Raw genomic sequence first — 21268 nt, 5'->3', positions numbered from 1 at the left:
GTAAAATAAGTGTAATGGATGATTACTCACATAATCATTTTTACCTTATTTTGTATATTACCATAATATATGTCTTATACTACATTTCGCATGTGATGTAAGATAAAAATATAAAACAAAAATTGTCCACTAGAGCACCAACCCACCCGCCACTTCCTTTCCCAATTCTACACTCCATATATTTGGTCATTTGTTCACTCCACCTTCTTACACAATTCATTCATTTTGCATGTGAACAAAAACCTCTTCCATCTCTCTACAACATTTCTCTAGTATACAATTATTACTAAGAATAGTTAGTAATATTACTAGTATTATTATCAAGGGCACATATTAATAAGTTACTAGTTCATACTTATTAATATTGTTGGGTAGTTCTTGGGTGCTACTTGGAGGAGACTTTCTATTTGAATGTTTTTCAAGGAGGATCATCCACATCATTTTAGCTCAAGAACAAATTAGTAAGGAGAACTAATTTGTGCCCATTTTACCTCATATTCAATGTAAGGAAATTGTTTTTCCTTATACTTTGTTTTTATGCTTTCATATTTGCATGCATGTTACATAGATCACATAAACAACAATTTATGAGATAAATTTATTTTATTAGAGAGTCTAATATGGATCTATGATCTTTCAGTATCTACAGAGCCCCCACTTTGACTGAGGCTTGGACAAGGCGAAAGTCAAAGTATAACCATCAGGTCAATCGAAGATTACAACCTGATGACTATGGCGACGTAAGCCGGCTCAAGGGGACTGAGCCAAGGACCTGCCGTCGGGAACATTTTAGAGTCTGTCGACTATCGGGGAGGGTCGTTTAAAGTCCATTAGACTACGTAAGGAAGCTCGTCAGCCATAAGAAAAAATCGTACCTGAGAATCTGCCTGGGTGAAACGGGACTGAGGGCGTTTCTGCGAAACTTTGGGTCTGAAGGTAGCTTGATGTCTGAAGACTGAAGGATTACCTGAAAGATCTCAAGGATCATCTGAAAGATAAAAGATTATCTGAAAGTACTGAAGGATTTGAAGGGTCAGCAGGACGTCGGGAGAACTGCTAGAGAATCTGCTGGAGAATCTGCTTGCGTCGGTCTTCAAGCGAACTTTGCTTCTGAGAAATTCATGGGCTGTGAACGGCAACGAAATCTCGCTTGGGGAAATATATAAGGTCTTGATTGTCAACAGCAACACTGCAAAATATCGCTGGAGAAGCATATATTGACGACTAGGAACATCTTGATCATCATGAGCAACACTGCAAAATATCGCTGTGGAAAATATAGATGACTCTGTCTGGATTGAGTCATTCTTGGGAGATCTGCTTGCATCTGCTTTCAAACAAACTCCACTTCTTGAGAAGTACATTGGCTATAATGAACTCTCATTGGGGATTAAATGCATTGACAAAGGTGTGTCTTAACACCGTCGAGGAAAATGAAGAGGCTTGACTGATAGTGGCGCGTCCTAAGTACCGCCGGAAAAATCCGCTCTGTTGTTGCAAGCGAAATTCGGATAAATAACTGATGAGCCCGTGAACTGGGTTCAAAAGATCCTTGCTGGGAAATAAAATGCTATGACGGCTTTGGAGTCCGTTTAGAAAAATGCGGGTCTGGACGAAAAGAATGCCCAAAAGAACCAAATGTATCATATAAGATGTCGGAGAAGAGGCGCACAAAACTTGGGCCCACAAATAACAAATTTATAACGAACTTTCAAAATTTGAGCTGAAATGTCGCTGGGGAACAGGCGCAGCAAGAACTGCGGCTTTTGGAAGTGGCGCAGCTAGTGCTGCATCTTTTCTTGGGCTTGTTCCTGTCTAGGTAAAAACCCGATAAACCGTGTTCTATTTCATAATTACAAAACACAATTTCTTCTTAAATCCTCTCAAATTCTAACCAAAATCCGTCAAAACTTGATCAATTCGTGCCATAAATCATGACCAATCGAGGTATGTATCTTATTCTTGCTTTAAATTCGTGTTTGTGCTTGAATTTGAGTCGAAAAAATTAGGGTTCTTCCCCATTTATTTATGTCGAAAAATTTGGGGGTTTTGCCTCAAATGAATTTGCTTGATAAAGTTGACATTAGAAATGGGTAATTGGCAATATTAGGAACATAACATGTATTCTTTTTGAATTTTTGCCAAGTATTGAGCATTTGGGCGAAAAATGAGACGGTTTCCCTGCTATTTCGAAAATCGCTTCGAAAATGACCTTAGGATTGTCCATTTTTGATGAAATTTGGTGTTTTGTAACCCTTGTGTAATGGGTAAACTTGCTATCATGTCGAATTTTCAATTTGTGACAACTCTTCCAGGACACTTTTTTAGAGCATAATTGTTATTGTAGCGAAATGCTGTCGAAACTTCGACTCAAACCCGAAACTAGGCTTGAACTTAGACTTGAATTGCCCCGACCTTCCACATGTGTGGTCCGGTTCTGAAAAAAATGGCCAAAGATGGCAAGAAAAAACACTTTTTAATGCTTGAAAATGCTTGAAACGACCTCAAATAGGCTTGTCATGGCTTGACATGGCCTTGTTTATCTTGATTTTGCAGGTGACGTGCCTTTTACCTCGGGGAGGGACCCCATGGACGCAGACTTCGACCCTTCTCGTGCTCTCGTAGGGGGAGAGAGGCAGGAAGAGATCGAGGAGGAGGTTGAGGAGGTCCCAAGGAGGACCAACGCGGGGCGAGGTGGTCGCCAGCTTGTGGGTGCACCTGAGTGGTCCGAGAAATGGGATGGTAGGCATCTCATTTGGGTGGCAGAGAGCCACCTGTCTTACAGGCCGGCGAGGAGTCTGGTAAGTTTCGAGCTTGTCATTTTCCATTACCTTTCCTATTCGTCTATTATTTCATTTCTCATTTGTCTTATGCTAAAGATAGCTTTTGCTTTGAAATGATACAGGAGGCCGGGAACATGAGGTCTTTTTCTGGTTACACGACGATGATGGATGCCTTCGGGAGGCTGTCGGAGGAGGAGAAGGCCATCATTGAGTTGGGAGCCTTCAGCTCTTTGATGGGAGCTTGGAGGGCGATTAGGGAAAGGAGGATTCGGGCTAACCTTAGCCTGATTCGAGCTATCCTTGATCGGTACTGGGACACGACCTCAACTTTCCAAATGCCTTTTGGAGAGGTCGGGGTCACTTTGGAGGACTACGACATGATCTCGGGTCTGCCGTGTGGAGATGAGACTTTGGTGTGGCCGTCGACGGCCATGAGAGTAGACTCGGCCGAGGCGAGGAGGCTGATCGGCTGGAACCTGGCGGCAGGTGCTGCCAGCGTTCCCGGGTTGGTACCGAGTTCTTACGTCAGGGACTACTTCGCAGGTAGGACCCCGACGTCGGTGATGATGGATGGGAGGAAGGTGCCTCCTCCTCCTTGTACTGCTGAGCAGAGGGCTCGTCTCTGGTTGTGGTGGTTCTTGTCTTCGATTTACCTCGGAGACAAGGGGGAGAGGCTGTCGACGAAGCTTCTTCCTTTTCTTGCTGACCTGAGTAGCCTAGGTCGTTGGGACTGAGTTACTCCTGGCTTTGCGGTCCTCACTCATTACATGAGGGCCATGGTACATCCGGAGCTGATGGAGAAGGGGACTTCTCCTGCCACTGTCGGTCCTGGGCTCCTATTGTAGGTATGAACCTTACCTTTGAATTATGAAAGATCATTATTCCTCCATTTCTTTATTGCTACAGGAAATAATCATTATCTTGTCTGCAGGCGTGGGTGTACTCTTACTTTCCCAGCTTCGCGCCCAAGAGGACGGAGCCTGAGCCGATGTCGTACCCTGTGGTGAGGGACTGGGTGGTGTGTCGTAGGAAGAGCTAGCGCTATTCTTACGACGTTTGTTGGAGGGGCGTGAATGCCATGACGTTGGACAGCGTAAGTGCCTCCGCTCCTTATTTGATTACTTTTCTTTTTCTGTCTTTTATTTAGAAGTGATCATAGGAATGACCCCTTTCCCGTTTAGAGCCGATCATAGGATGACCCCTCGTTTTCTCATTTTAGTAGGTGCCTAGACCTTGGGAGAGCTACCCTGAGGCTTCAGCTTTCGTGGCTGAGGTCCTTCGTCCTAGGAGCTCAAGTCAGCTGTTGCAGAGGACGCCTATGGGACCTGTGTGGTACCTGGGCGAGCGTTTGACTCGGCAGTGCTCTCGTGACACCTTTACGGTTCCCATCGATCCTCCACGGACGATGTTTAGAGAGCCTTCTGAGGCCGAGAGAGAGGATGACTTGGCCGACGTGGATGGTGACGCCCTTCTTCTTCCTGGCGAGGAGTACTCTGAGTTCGTTCACCGGAGGTTGGCGTACTGGACGATCGTGGTAAGCATTTTTACTTTGCTACTTGTTTTTGAATTAATTTGACAAATGACAAATGATCGTCAAATAAAGAGCCATTTGAACCTTATAGGAGATCGAGGTGGCAGGCGTCGAGCCCCCAGCTTACCCCGAGGTGTTGGAGTACACTGACGCGGCGGGCATGACGACGATCTCAGAGCTCCGGGACTTTGGCGAGGAGGTGGCCGACGCTGATCTAGACGAGTGGCAGCACGTCATGAGGAGGGTAAGCCCCCAGCTTTGGTCGTCCTTATTATTTTATTGCATAGGAGTGCTTTTGTTCCTTTTTTAACCTTCTTTGTATTCGAATGTAGGTGGCACCGTCCCGCTACGTGGCGTTGTGGAGGGTGACCAACCGGCTGCGGGCTACGACCATCGAGGCACTTGTAGGTGGCCGGGGACGACAGGTATGAACCTCTCATTCCCTATTTTATTTATTTTATGACATTTCAAATTTCGTTGCAGCGAAATGTTACTTCACCTTATCGAAATGATTGAAATGAGGCATTTCTTCATTTGTATGCAGAGAGAGCGTGACCTAGAGCGCGAGCTGGCGCGAGCTGGCGCAGTCCCGGGAGGAGACAGTTCGTCTGTTGAGGGAGCTTGAGGTCAGGGACGCCGAGATCGCCGCCCTCGAGGTGACGGTAGCTGAGTTGAGGGGCTACCAGGACTAGCTGCCCCTTTTTGTTGTTGTCTTATATATATCTTGTACATTTATATATTTTGTACGTTTTGGACTTTTTCGAACTCTGTCTCGGGCGAGAGCCCCCAGTTTGATGTATATACTGTCTTTGGTTGTGTAGATAATGGCCTGAGTGCCTTTGCTGCTGGGTGTTGTTGGAGTATGTGTCCTCAACAATAGTGCGATCACATGTTTAAATCTCAAATTAAGAATACGTAAGGGATGATTCATTTATATAGTCAACTGATCAACATTAATCAGTAATGATTGGCTAACTAGAGTTTGACATTACTGTCGTTTGACGGTGGTGATCAGTTGATCCCTTAAGGTCACACCTAAAGGACAATTCCCTTAATATACAAATTGATTAATTGTATGACGATACAAGTTAATAAATTCCTTAAAATTGAACAATTCAATTGTGAGAGAGAATATTTTATATCTTATTGTAATTTGATTTAATAAGATTTATTTTAATAATTGAAATCCTTTATTACTAAAATTGATTATTGTTTGTGAAACAATTAAGATTAGAATGAATGGTTGATTATAATTACAATATGTTGTGAATTATAATTATATGACCCATTTTATTTATGTGATCAAGAATCACTAGTCAATTTGTAGTATGTAATTTAATTAATATATAAAATATTATTTATTTCATAAATATGCATTAAATTAATTAATAACATGTAACATACTACATGTGATATATTGTGTGATAAATGGCAAATTGACAAAATAAAATGGTAGTCCATTTTATACATATGGACCGAAATATTGAGGGTGGAAAGTGTTAGTGGGTGATTTATTTTATATGATAAAAATAAATTAATCAAACCTACTCTACTTATTCTTACACACCTACAATATTGAGAAGAGTAAAAAGCAAAAGCAAGATGCCATTTTGGCCTCATGCTACCCGGCCACACTCCTCTTTTATGAGGAGTTTTGGTTCTTATTTTTACTCTTACACATTTACATGCATTCATTTTATATATTCTCTCCACCTCTCTCTAAAACAAGTTTTTGGAAACAAGAAGTTGTTCATCTAATATCATCAAAATGTTAGACATGGAAGGACTACTTCGTCACTTTTACCGATGATTTAAGTAGATATGGGTATATTTACTTGATCAAATATTAAGTGAAGCTTTTGAGAAATTTAAAGAATTTCTAAAATGAAGTAGAGAACCAATTGTACGAAAGGAATTAAAGCATTACGATCCAATCGTGGTGGCAAAGATCTAAGTAATGAATTTGATTTATTATATATGGATTATGACCTCCTGTCACTACCCATAAGATCAAACTAACATGAGTCGGGTTAAGTTGTTGAACTCACTTTTAGGGATTTTATATTAATCTGGAGGGTCAACCTGGAGATACCTAAAATAGAGAGTCTATTTAACAAATGACATGGATCAGACTCGCATATTACGTGAATCAAACTGTTATAAAAAAGTTGGTCTTTTATGCGCTAACATGTCAATCTAGACAAACTACTATTACTCCACCATATATGTTTGTTACTCACAAAGCTATCTCTTAAGAAGATAGAAGTATTTCTAAGAGATAGAGTGGGAGTAGATCGTCACAAACATGTCATATAGTTAATGTGTTACTTTTTGAAAGTAATGGAACTATAATCTATTGAGATAGAGTGGGAGTAAAGTTTATATGTCTTATTGTTAGTATGTTACTTTTTGAAAGTAATGGAATTATGACCTATTGAATGATCAATTGCGAGTTGTCCCAAATCAACTTTGTTGCATAATAGCCATAGCATTACAATCTCAAGAGTAGATTTACTTTAAGGCGATGGTCTCTTTAAAGTAAATGGAGCTTTAGAGTACTCAAATGCATACATTGACAGGAAGATGTTGATCAAGATAAATCATGTTAGGAATTCCCACATTTTATTTTGATGATGAATGGCAAATGATATTAAAGGTTCGCTTTTCTAAAATGGGAATTTAGAAAAGGAATGTGTATGGAACACAATACCTTAGATAAAGATCTAAAGAATCCTAACATATTATGCAAAGCTGATCGAGTCCATTTCGTTTCACAAATTAAGCATATGTGGTCGTTGGTCAATGGTCGATACAAAACACAATTTATACTTCACAAACAACTCTACAATTAGTAAAGAGGCAAGTAAAGGTCGGATCCCAAGGGACGGGTATTGAAATGAAGATTCTATTGTAACTAGTGGTGTCTAGGGGTGTCACAAATTGGGTTGATGTAGAAGGTTATTAAACTAAGATATCAATGAAAATAAACTAACAAGGTAAATAAAATAAGGGTGTAAACAATTGATTAAAAGCACTAGGGTGTCATGGGTTCATAGGGGAATCATGGGATATGATCATACAAACATGTTCTCAAATTATAAGCAAGCAATTATTGTTGTGATGGATTGAGTTGGGTTATATCTTACAATCCTAGGAAAGTTTGGGTCCCGGAGCCGAATCGATTAGATTGTACAACACCTACAAGTCGACTTAATCTTTCCTACTCAACACATGCATGGTCTAACAAGACTCGAGTTGGGTTATGTCTTACAAGTCAAGTTGAAAGGATAGAAGATGATAGTAAATGCAAGGATTCATAGGCTTAGCATTTCATCAAATATAACATGTGCATGTATTAAGATCAAAACAAGCAAGCAAATAAGATATGAAAGCATATTAATTTAAGTATGAATCATTCCCCATGTTGGTTTCCCTAATCACCCATTAAACCCTAGCTAAGAGACTACTCACTCATTATCATATTGATCATGCTAGAAAGGTTGTCAATCATACTAACATAATGAAACATGATGAATAAATGAAAGTAATTAGCAATAATTAAAAAGGGATTAAGAGATTATACCTACTAATGATTCCAATAATAAAGCAAGAATAATAGAAGTACTTGAATCCTAGATTGAGAGGTTGTCAATCTCCCAATAATAACCCAAATAATCTTCAATTACCCAAAATAAAGTAAGAACAAGAGAGAGATTAAAGAACTAAAACTTGGATTAAAACTTGATTAATATTTGATTACAATATTGAAGAGAGATTTGATTGATATTAACTACACTAATTATTGATAAGAAGAACATGCTCCTCTAATTAGACTAATGGGGTATTTATAGTGAAAATTAGGGAGGATGCATTAGGGTTAACTAAGGGCTAAACTAGTAATTACACTTTTTAAGTTGAGCAAGGAGACTCCGGGATTCTCCGAGAGAAGGGCTTCTCTTATCGTTGCTAGAAGAATGAAAACGTCTTTGTCTTTGAAATCCGTGCGGATGGGAGTCGGGACGGCGGATCTGGTGAGGAATCCGAGCGGATTCTTGGGCAAGACGCTCGGATTGGCGAGGGGAATCCGAGCGGATTCCTTTGAGGGACGCTCGGATTGGGCTTGGACGGACGGATTGTGTACAATCCGTTCGGATTGTCTAGCGAAGATCTTTTCTTCTTCTTTTCTTCCCTTTTCTTCATGAATTCCTTGGGGATTTCCTTGGGGACTCAAGGATCCTTTTCTCAACATTGCTCTTCTACTATGCTATGTACAAAGGCCTTCTAGTCTTGTCTCTCCTTGATGCTTGGTCATTGAATATGATCAATTTAGCCTTGTTTTGTCATGAAAATGCAAGATTCTTACTCCTTTCCTACCAAGGGATCAAAATCTCAAAGAATATGCAAAACAAAGAACTAAAGATAAGAAATGACCCAAATAGGCACTAAAAAGCATGGAAACAATGGTAATTCGGGGCTAAATATGCGCCAATTATGGTCACATCAAATATCCCCAAACCGAACCTTTGCTCGTCCCGAGTAAAGAGGTGACAAAGACTAGGACCAATACTAACCTAACCTAATAATAATAGCCGATATGAGACAATTAGCGGGTCTCACTCCGCCCCTTCAACTCACAACAGGACAACCATGAGGTAGGATGCCTTCTTGCAAGGCAAGGTGGGTCTTGCCAAAATGGCGACACATCCAAACTTTAAGCACACAAAATCACATAATGGATGCATCTACAAAAGAATAGCCACTTTCCTCATCTAAGTGGCGGAAATTATCTACAAGGGAAGCAATTCAAGGGTACACAATCCTTCATAGATACAATTTGTTCAAACTACTAAGCCTAGAAGGATACCAATAAATCACCTCCAAAATGTGTCAAGCTAGGGTACCTTTGTCCTCAATCGTTAAATGCTTTTGTCAAGAGTAGACTCCCTATGGTGTTAGAAACACTGGAGGATCGCGGAATTCCCCCTCTTGCCTAGACAAGAAGAAGGGTCGTCCCCTCTCTACCATGCACAAAAATGGATACGATGGATAAAGGGATCGATAGAATATGAGTTTCACTTTGGGAGTTTGCTTTTGTTTTTGTTTTTCCCCCCAATTTCTTGTGGCATATAACATTTGAGAACACTTTCTTGCCATTTCTTTTTGATTTTTGGCATTTCAATACTTGACAACTTTTTGAATTTCTTTTTTGAACATTTTCAAAGTCACCCCAATTAGTAACGAGGGTGCCTTGTATTTGAAGCTTTAGGAGTTTATTTTTGCTCCTCTTTTCTTTTGATGCATTTTTGCAAACTTTTCTTTCATTTTTCATTTCATTGAACTGAAATAGATTTCTTTTTGTTTTGTGCCCATTCCCTTTGATGACAAAAATGTGGTAGAACATGGATGAATGATAGAAGTATGCAGGGTTTCAAGGGTCACCTTGGAATAAACGGTAGCCAAGGAGTTATCACACCACAAGGTACTCTTGACTCGGCTTTAAACCATGGGTCAAAGGATACTAGTATGACACGTCCTAGGGTGTTTTACAAGTATTCTAACAAGCAAAGTCTTAAGAAGAAAAAGCATCTACTAGGGCCTATAAACACTTGTCAAGCTTCCCAAGTAGACGGTTTCGCAAAATTTTTTCTAACATGCAAACTACATGCCATGATGCAACTAACATATAAACATCCTAATGCATATGCTTCTACCAACTAGTATGCCAAATAATCTAAATGCAAGTCCTAAGTTCACATTGTTTTACCGCATCAATCAAAATAAAGCCACATAGTCATTAACATAAAGAGGAAAAAGGAGATTGGAAAGATCATACCATGCGGTCTTCAATATCCTCATGTCTCGGATGTGGCGTAGTCAATCAAAGTGAACAAGGATAAACAAACACAATATATACAAGACAATATATACAAAGGAAATGAACTTGTTTTTGGATTTTCAATTTTTCAAATTTTTATGATTTTTGAAATTTTTCAATTTTTATGGTTTTTGAATAAAAGTTAAGTGTTAGAATTCCCATCCCCACACTAATATGGGCATTGTCCTCAATGGCCAAAATGATGGAAATTATGCAAAAATGATGCATGATTTCTATACTAAATGCAATTCTACACTAAGCTATACTCCATGATGCATGGTTTTTGTTATGACGGAGAGGATAATTTAGATTACCTCCCGTTGTGTATGCATTAACTTCCCCAAACCAAATAAGACACTATTGCTAATGTCAAAGCATGGGTATAGTTCATGCACACACTATGCTATGCATGAAACTAGATTGTCATTTTGGATTTTCAAAAATGGGAACAATAAAGAACACCTCAATGGTACCGAGGTGTGAGTCCTTTGGTGTTGCTAGGACTAAACCCAACAATGATCAAAATGAGATAAAATACAAAGAGATATAGACAAACCATGGGAGTGTAGGAGTCTCCAAGGCTAGTCTTCCATCATGCTATTATCATCACCACTTCCCTCATGAGAAGTGGTCACATTGCCACTTTCCTTATCACTTTCTTCCTTGCTTTCTTCACCATCATCTTCCTCATCATTATCTTCACCATCTCTTTCTTCATCTCCACTTGCTTCTTCCTCAATATTATCATCAAATTCCTCATCATTTCCAACAACCTCATTGTCTTCTACCACGTCCCTTGATGCACCCGGAAATAAGGCTTCTCTATCCGCCCAACTAGGCAAAGGACAAGATGGATCAAGGAGTCCTTGCCTAGCTAGATGTAGGAGGGGAGGATATTGAGCCAAATATGCATTCTTCCGATCTTCATAAGCTTGCTTGTGCATGGCTTGCATAAGAAGAGTGACATAGTCTTTTCCAATTTCAACTCCTTGCGGTTTGAACTCTTCATACACAAAGGGGTAAGGCGGTATAACAATGGAAGAGGAGGGAGTTTCATGATCACCCTTTTGTTGTTGAATGATGTACTCGGCTTCTTCGGATAGGGAAGTAAATAGTTGGTCCGGTGGACACTAAGACGGCAAATCTTTGCGGGTAAAGTGAATGATCGAGCCTCACTAGTAAGCCACCCATACTTGGTGTCAAGGGGATTGTGAGCAACCCACTTAAACTTGTTAATCAAGATGGACATATCAATAAGATGGCCACCATCCTTAGCCTTGTACTTGCTATCCTTATTGAAATTAGGATCAAAGTGCTTGGCTAGGACCGTGACAAGGCCGCCATTAACAATAACGGTTTGACCCTTCTTCCCACTATCTACATGGAGCCATCTATCAACCAATAGCCTCAAAGAATTGTAACGCTTGGTGTGAATTCTTCCAATATTCAAAGTTGATTCAAGGAGAATAAAATCGAGTCCCGTGAAATGATTGGTGTCTTTCCTAGCAATTATGGTATTTCCCACAACTTTGTGCCATATTCTTATGCCCGGATGATGGACCAAAAGAGCACGACAAGCTTTAAAATCTTCAAATTTCTTCCCGGAGATTGCCTCCCAAAGAGGCTCGGGATCATACTTCCCATATTGCTTATAAAATTTATGTTCATCGCTAAGACCCAAAATTTCACCCAATTCCGGAAAGGTAATGCGTCTACTAGTGTTAGCTAGACGAACCTCAATATTTTCCCTATTCTCAACTTTTGTCACTTTTAAAGAACTTAAGAATTCCAAGACAAGGGAGGGGTATGTTACTTCCTTCATTTCAAACAATTTCTTCAAACCCATGGCATTGAAAAAGACTCTTGTTTGTTCAAGGACACCCAACTTCTCTAAAGCATCTTGACATATGAATTTGGTGGATTGAATTTGTTTCATAGCAAACTTGACAAATGTATTTCTATGGGAATCGGAAATGAATGTTACCTCCGGATAATGCAAGAGTTGATTAATTACCGGAGTAGAGGGTGATGCTCCCATAGGAATTTGTTGTTGTTGTTGCACTACCAAGTTTGGTGTTGATACCACCATTGCCAAAGCTTTCTTTGCTTGTAGAGCTTTTTGCCTTTGAGAGAGAGCCTTTGCTTTTGGTGCCTTTGTTGCTCCCTTTGTTGCTCCTTTGTTCTTGCCATTTGATGAACTAACCAAGTAAAGAGTCAAAAATCTTCAATTTGTAGAATGCCCAAATCGATTTGAAGGTGAAAGGCTTTGCCTTTATAGAAACAAAAATTGATTCAAAGGTTGAAGAATTTGCTCTTGGTTTTGATTGTTAATGAAGATGGAGTGATTGATTTGTTGTTTGAAAGATGGTTTGATTTGATTTTGGTGAGTTTTGTTGAGGGTTTTTGTTTTTGAGATGGAGAGGATGAGGGTTTTGATGTTATGGGTAGTGTTTATGAATGAATGAATGAATGAATGAAGGTGGGGTGGGTATTTAAAGAACTCGACAATTTTAGGACGCAGGGACAATCCGTGCGGATTGGGCGCAATCCGTGCGGATTCTACACTGACTTCAAAATTTTCAAAATCCCGCCTAAAGACGGGCGGATTCTGGGGAATCCGCTCGGATTCTTCTGAGATGAGACGGGCGGATTTCGTGCAGGACGGACGGATTCTTGTCCAGAGATTTTTCTTTGTTTTTCTTCAGCTTCAAGACGGGCGGATTGTTCACAAGACGGACGGATTCTGTGAGACGGGCGTCTTTCCAGTAATCCGCTCGGATTCTTCAACAGTCAAGAATTTTTGCAATTTCAGCTCAGCCCAAGACGGGCGTCTTCTCGAGGGGACGCTCGGATTTGCTGTGAGACGGGCGGATTCTCAAGAATCCGCTCGGATTGGTCCTTGTGTACACGGATTCAGTTCCATCCGTGCACCAACGCATTCTCTTATCATTCTTTCTTTCTTTCTTTCAAATCTTGTGTTCTTCATTGTGGGGGCACTACTAAGGCATGAATAGCCTAGGCAATTGCCATCCCCACACTAAGGTAAAGCACTACACATCAATTAAAATCATTAGTCCCTCCCTCACTTCTCTCTTACATGACAATTATTTTGATCAAAGTAAAAATAAATCCAAAAATGACAAAAATGCAATACAAAAATTGAAAAGTAAGTTAGGGAGTTAGAAATATTTACAAATGGTGGTTTAGGAGGACTCCACCAAACTCTCATTCTTGATGAGATGTCAAGGGGGCATGTTCAAGGTGTTGTTGATGTTGCTCAACACCTTGAAGAAGTAATCAAAAGCTTGTTCATTGTTATGGTAGAGGTCCTCAATAGACCGTGGCCCTTGTTGTTGATCATGATCGATGGCATGCCCAATGTAGGGATTAAAGATCCCTTCAAATTCGTCGTCCCAAAGACCACAAACTTCATTGAGTTGATCATTGAAATCTCTTGCTTAGATGGAGACAACTCTCCCAATTTCTTTTCTTGGCCAATGAGGCCATCATCTTCTTCCTTGGTTGATTTTGATGAGCTTTGCAAGCTCTCCTTGTCACAATTCACTTGCTCTTTGAATGGAGCATCTTCAACTTTCTTCCTCCATTGGAGTTCCGATTTCTTCCTTTCATCTTTCCTAAAATTATAATGATCAATCATGAAACATGGCTCATGCAAACGAGGAGCTCTCATGGTTTTGTCAAGATTAAAAGTTATGCTTTCATCTCCCACTTCTAGAGTGAGCTCTCCATGTTTCACATCAATCACCGCACCCGCGGTGTGTAGGAAAGGTCTTCCTAAGATGATTGGAATGTTGGAATCTTCCTCCATATCAACAATGACAAAGTCCACCGGGATGAAAAACTTCCCAATTCGCACGGGGACATCTTCCCATACCCCTAATGGTGTCTTCGTCGATCTATCGGCCATTTGAAGAGTGATATTGGTGCATTTAAGCTCTCCCATTCCCAACCTTTTACTTACCGAGTACGGCATGACACTCACACTAGCCCCTAGATCACATAAGGCTTTGTTGATTGTTGTGTCGCCAATGGTACACGGTATTGAGAAGCTTCCCGGATCCTTTAACTTTGGAGGTGAACTCCCTTGAAGTATTGCACTACTCACATTAGTGAAGGCGATAGTCTCAAGTTTCCGGATCGACTTCTTCTTTGTGAGGATATCTTTCATGTACTTTGCATAGGCCGGAACGTGATTGATTAATTCCGTGAAAGGAATTGAGACTTCTAAGTTCTTCGCAATCTCCATGAACTTCCCAAGTTGATCATCAAATTTAGGCTTGGCTTGACGACTTGGAAAAGGAAGTCTAATCACAATGGGCTCCTTTTCTTTGGCATTGTCTTCATTTTTCTTTGAACTTTCTTCTTTTGATGATTCCCCTTCTTGCACCACAACTTCATTCTCACTAGCTCTCACAACTTCATCCTCAACTTGCTTCTTCGGTGCTTCATATCTTGTACCACTTCTCAAGTGAATGGCACTAACCGTTTCATGTCTAGGGGGATTACTTTGTGGTGGTAATTGCCCCTTTTGTCTTTGTGAGCTCGAAGATGCTAGTTGGGTCAATTGTGTTTCCAACATCTTGGTGTGAGCTAGAATGTTGTTGATGGTAGTGTCCTTTGCTTGGCTATCTTTTTGCATTTGGGTGAAAAATTCTTGTTGATTCTTTTGCATTTGGAGGACCGCTTTTTGGACATCAAAACCTTGGTCATTGTGGTGATTGTATGGATTTTGATTTTGGTAGCCTTGGTTTTGATTGTAAAAGGGTCTTTGATTTTGATTTCTCATGGGTGGTGGAGTGTATGTTGTTTGAGGGTTTTGGACATTTTGGCTTTTGTATGAGAGATTTGGATGGAACTTGGTGTTTTCATTGTAAAAATTTGAATAAGGGGTACCACTTTTGTAAGCTTGGAAAGCATTAACTTGTTCGGTTGTTCCCCTACACTCACTTGAGTCATGACCCAAGGTTCCACAATTCTCACATATCCCGCTTGGGATTGATGAGGATGCCGTCATGGCATTGACATGATGCTTCGATGATTTTGAGTTTTCCTCAAGTCTAGCCATAGCTTGTTCAAACTTCAAGTTGATTGTGTCAATGTGAGCACTAAGTTGAGCACCCAATTGAGTAACGGTGTCCACTTCATACTTTCCTCCTCTAGTAGCCTTGCGAGGTCTACTATATTGTGAATTATGGACCGCCATTTCCTCAATCTTGTTCCATGTTTGATTGTCATCAACTTCGGTGAACATTCCATTTGATCCCATATTGAGAATGTTCCTTGAATCTTCATATAAACCATTCCAAAATTGTTGCACTAAAAACCATTCGCTAAGTCCATGGTGAGGACATGAGCGACAAATACCTTTGAACCGCTCCCAAGCTTCATACAAAGATTCTTCATCCCTTTGCTTAAAACCCGTAATTTGAGCTCTTAGCATATTAGTCTTTTCCGGTGGGTAGAAATTTTTGTAGAAAGCTAGAGCTAGCTTCTTCCAAGAATCTATTCCAAGGGTGGCCTTATCAAGGCCCTTCAACCATTGCTTTGCGGTGCCGATTAACGAAAAAGGAAATAAGACCCATCTTATTTGGTCTTGAGTCACGCCCGTTTGAGAGATAGCTTCACAATAATCGCAAAAGGTTTCCATATGAGAATGAGGGTCCTCACTAGGCATTCCCCCGAATTGGCTCCTCTCAACTAGTTGGATGAAGGCGGACTTGGCAATAAAGTTTCCGGTAAGATGTTGTGGGGTAGGAGTACCATTTGGTAAATCCTCCTCGGTGGGTATAGAGTGTGACGAGAATTTAGGCATTGTAGGTGGATTTTGTGTGGTATTGTTTAATGGGTTCTCTTCTCCTTCTATTGCGAAAGGATTGACAAACTCACTAGTGGGTTGAACAACTTCACCAACACCTCCCAAATTCCTCCTAACAAGTCTCCTATTATTCGTCAAGGTTCTTTCGATTTCACGGTCAAAAGGTAACAAATCTCTTTGTAACCTTCTAGACATGCAAAATATCAAACAACTAGAAAACAATTAGAGCAAACCTTGAGGAGTTTTACTTCCCCAAGGTGAAAAAGACACAACTAATAACAATAAAAGAAATCTTAAATCAATTAAACACCGTCCCCGGCAACGGCGCCATTTTTGATCGAGTCCATTTCGTTTCACAAATTAAGCATATGTGGTCGTTGGTCAATGGTCGATACAAAACACAATTTATACTTCACAAACAACTCTACAATTAGTAAAGAGGCAAGTAAAGGTCGGATCCCAAGGGACGGGTATTGAAATGAAGATTCTATTGTAACTAGTGGTGTCTAGGGGTGTCACAAATTGGGTTGATGTAGAAGGTTATTAAACTAAGATATCAATGAAAATAAACTAACAAGGTAAATAAAATAAGGGTGTAAACAATTGATTAAAAGCACTAGGGTGTCATGGGTTCATAGGGGAATCATGGGATATGATCATACAAACATGTTCTCAAATTATAAGCAAGCAATTATTGTTGTGATGGATTGAGTTGGGTTATATCTTACAATCCTAGGAAAGTTTGGGTCCCGGAGCCGAATCGATTAGATTGTACAACACCTACAAGTCGACTTAATCTTTCCTACTCAACACATGCATGCATGGTCTAACAAGACTCGAGTTGGGTTATGTCTTACAAGTCAAGTTGAAAGGATAGAAGATGATAGTAAATGCAAGGATTCATAGGCTTAGCATTTCATCAAATATAACATGTGCATGTATTAAGATCAAAACAAGCAAGCAAATAAGATATGAAAGCATATTAATTTAAGCATGAATCATTCCCCATGTTGGTTTCCCCTAATCACCCATTAAACCCTAGCTAAGAGACTACTCACTCATTATCATATTGATCATGCTAGAAAGGTTGTCAATCATACTAACATAATGAAACATGATGAATAAATGAAAGTAATTAGCAATAATTAAAAAGGGATTAAGAGATTATACCTACTAATGATTCCAATAATAAAGCAAGAATAATAGAAGTACTTGAATCCTAGATTGAGAGGTTGTCAATCTCCCAATAATAACCCAAATAATCTTCAATTACCCAAAATAAAGTAAGAACAAGAGAGAGATTAAAGAACTAAAACTTGGATTAAAACTTGATTAATATTTGATTACAATATTGAAGAGAGATTTGATTGATATTAACTACACTAATTATTGATAAGAAGAACATGCTCCTCTAATTAGACTAATGGGGTATTTATAGTGAAAATTAGGGAGGATGCATTAGGGTTAACTAAGGGCTAAACTAGTAATTACACTTTTTAAGTTGAGCAAGGAGACTCCGGGATTCTCCGAGAGAAGGGCTTCTCTTATCGTTGCTAGAAGAATGAAAACGTGATGTGCTGAAATCCGTGCGGATGGGAGTCGGGACGGCCGGATCTGGGCTGAGGAATCCGAGCGGATTCTTGGGCAAGACGCTCGGATTGGCGAGGGGGAATCCGAGCGGATTCCTTTGAGGGACGCTCGGATTGGGCTTGGACGGACGGATTGTGTACAATCCGTTCGGATTGTCTAGCAGCATCTTTTCTTCTTCTTTTCTTCCCTTTTCTTCATGAATTCCTTGGGGATTTCCTTGGGGACTCAAGGATCCTTTTCTCAACATTGCTCTTCTACTATGCTATGTACAAAGGCCTTCTAGTCTTGTCTCTCCTTGATGCTTGGTCATTGAATATGATCAATTTAGCCTTGTTTTGTCATGAAAATGCAAGATTCTTACTCCTTTCCTACCAAGGGATCAAAATCTCAAAGAATATGCAAAACAAAGAACTAAAGATAAGAAATGACCCAAATAGGCACTAAAAAGCATGAAAACAATGGTAATTCGGGGGCTAAATATGCGCCAATTATGGTCACATCAAAAGCTTACTTAAGCGATCCTAGAATGGTCTTAAGCAAGCATCAAAGGATTGTAATAATCACTTTTCGTTCATGTGATAATTGAGAATGGTTTCATTCACATGATTGAAGAATCATGTTTATACATGAAGTTAAGTGGGAGCCAGAATTATTTTTCCATGTCTTATATGTTGAAGACATATTACTTATTGAGAATAATGTACCAATACTCTCCTCTGTGAAAGAGTGATTGGGAGACTAGGAAAAGGTGTAATGTATTCGAGATTTCCGAATCTATGTGTTGAATGTGAGAGAATATTGGCATAGAGTAGAGAGTCTTATGATGATAAGATATTTCATATCCGTTTAACATCAACAAGGCTGAGTAGGTTATTCATGCTGATGAAAGTGGAATTGCTATGATAGAGTCATAATTATTCACTGAACCTAATAAGTTGTTGATTACATGAAATCGATTTCTAATGTTTCCGCCATTAGAATGATCATGTATGCCATTAAATGCACATGGCATGATGAAGCATATGCTTGGAGCATAATAAATCAATAACAAGTTAATTCATAAGATGGTCTTGTGAAAGCCTTAAAGAACATCCTTTGAGATTCTTGAAGTGAATTAAGGATTCGTTCATATGTTTGGATGATATACTGAGTTGTGTGTTGAAGGGTTGCACAAACTTTAGTTTCCAAACCGAAAGGGATTTGTCGAAATCCTAGGTTGTTTTATTGACTTAGGAGTATGAGACTAGAAAAATATTTTAGTTTCAACCATTGCAAATTTTACAAATAGAATCTAAGTAAATTGTGATAAAATGGTCAACATAGGGAATAAGAGTGAATCCCTATAACAATGACTTTATCACAAGTTATAAGATAACAGTGGGAGCATCTTTCAAGATAAAGAGCCCAAGTCTAGTAAGAAGACTAGACAAATACTTAAATAAATTCATGTTATTAGAAATAAAATTGAATAGAAGGAAATAACAATTAATAAAGTTGGAATATATGGGTATATGGTATATCCATTTGCCAAGCTTTTATTGCATTTCAACTAGTGTAAAATGTACACTATAGATTATAAGATATGAAGTAGTAATATTGTATTGACTATTCATATATGATAATCGCATTTATCGTATGAGGTTCTTTAAACTCATCCATTACTTCGTTAAATCCAAATGGGTTGTTGAGATAAATTGAACCCCATTAAAGTGAACTGGATTGACATAGTATTCGCCCCTAGTTACTTAAAGGAGGTGACGTCTCAAAGTAACTAGAGTGTGATGCGATTGATGGCAAGTTCAAGTGCCATAGGGTCATATGGGATGACTAGTCGATCACATAGGCAGACTGTATGAGACACTCTGTCGGGCAGTGATCGCTTATAGAGTTCTGGTAATTCATAAAGCCTGGTCGTGGCAAGAGCTACTATAGTATTCTTATGAGTCAATTCTTTTGACTAGAGACAATTCGCCCAAGTTGGCACAAATTTCTGAATGGCTTTAATTTATTCTCTACGACTGCCGTAACTGAGATCAAATGAGTGTATTTTGGGTCATGATGAACTGTGGCTATTTTAAGGAATAGTGTGATAGGAATTGTCCACCCCCTTGTCAGGGTTGTTTGAAATCTCAGGGCCACTCGAGGAGTAGTAAACTGAAAATGCGTGGCCACGCTCGGAAGGTATCTACGGTAGATAATTCCGGTCAGACAGTTACTCTCCAGATCGAGGAAACCAATCAAGATATGATCAAATGCAAGTACGACCTTCGAGACACCTTGCATTGAGTGGGAGATTGTAATAGGACAAGAGAATTGGTGACACACACTTGTCTCGGATAAGTGGGAGATTGTTAGAGTATGTGTCCTCAACAATAGTGCGATCACATGTTTAAATCTCAAATTAAGAATACGTAAAGGATGATTCATTTATATAGTCAACTGATCAACATTAATCAGTAATGATTGGCTAACTAGAGTTTGACATTACTGTCGTTTGACGGTGGTGATCAGTTGATCCCTTAAGGTCACACCTAAAGGACAATTCCCTTAATAGACAAATTGATTAATTGTATGACGATACAAGTTAATCAATTCCTTAAAATTGAACAATTCAATTGTGAGAGAGAATATTTTATATCTTATTGTAATTTGATTAAATAAGATTTATTTTAGTAATTGAAATACTTTATTACTAAAATTGATTATTGTTTGTGAAACAATTAACATTAGAGTGAATGGTTGATTATAATTACAATATGTTGTGAATTATAATTATATGACCCATTTTATTTATGTGATCAAGAATCACTAGTCAATTTGTAGTATATAATTTAATTAATATATAAAATGATATTTATTTCATAAATATGCATTAAATTAATTAATAACATGTAGCATACTACATGTGACATATTGTGTGACAAATGACAAATTGACAAAATAAAATGGTAGTCCATTTCATACATATGGACCGAAATATTGAGGGTGGAAGGCGTTAGTGGATGATTTATTTTATGTGATAAAAATAAATTAATCAAACCTACTCTACTTATTCTTACACACCTACAATATTGAGAAGAGTAAAAAGCAAAAGCAAGATGTCATTTTGGCCTCATGCTACCCAGCCACACTCCGCTTTTATGAGGAGTTTTGGTTCTTATTTTTACTCTTACACATTCACATGTATTCATTTTATATATTCTCTCCACCTCTCTCTAAAATAAGTTTTTGGAAACAAGAAGTTTTTCATCTAATATCATCAAAATATTAGATTACTGTAGATACCCAGTATCTGCACCTTCTAAAAACGACCCGATGATGATCGGACTGTAACTTGTTTTTGATATGCATGAGTGGATTGGCTATATATGAAAAATTATTTCAAAAGTTTTCTAACTTCATTTGCATTAAAATAACACTATTTAGAGTTAAAACCGTCTTCGGACCCAAAACCGACTCAGAAACCCGCAAATCGAGTCAACCTGAGTCAACCCAAATCCCGAATGTCAAAAATAATGCCATGAATGCCTTTATCATGTCATTTCCATTAAAATGACCCTAATTAGAGTCAAAACCGTCTTCGGACCAAAACCAATTCAGAAACCCGCAACTCGAGTCAATCTGAGTCAACCCGAGTCAAACCAAATCTCGAA

General features: G+C 39.1%; 1 non-coding gene across 1 annotated transcript; it reads left to right on the top strand.

Moving 5' to 3' along the window:
* The first annotated feature begins 15543 nt into the window (after nucleotides 1-15543).
* On the top strand, nucleotides 15544-15650 carry LOC141626050 (small nucleolar RNA R71). Its single transcript, XR_012535781.1, has one exon. It is a non-coding gene; the product is annotated as a small nucleolar RNA R71 (small nucleolar RNA).
* The last annotated feature ends 5618 nt before the right edge of the window (nucleotides 15651-21268 follow it).

The sequence above is a fragment of the Silene latifolia genome, chromosome X (genome assembly GCF_048544455.1).
Source record: "Silene latifolia isolate original U9 population chromosome X, ASM4854445v1, whole genome shotgun sequence".
Lineage (NCBI taxonomy): Eukaryota > Viridiplantae > Streptophyta > Magnoliopsida > Caryophyllales > Caryophyllaceae > Silene > Silene latifolia.
Note: the sequence above shows the minus strand (reverse complement) of the source record. Positions and strands in the feature narration are given on the sequence as shown.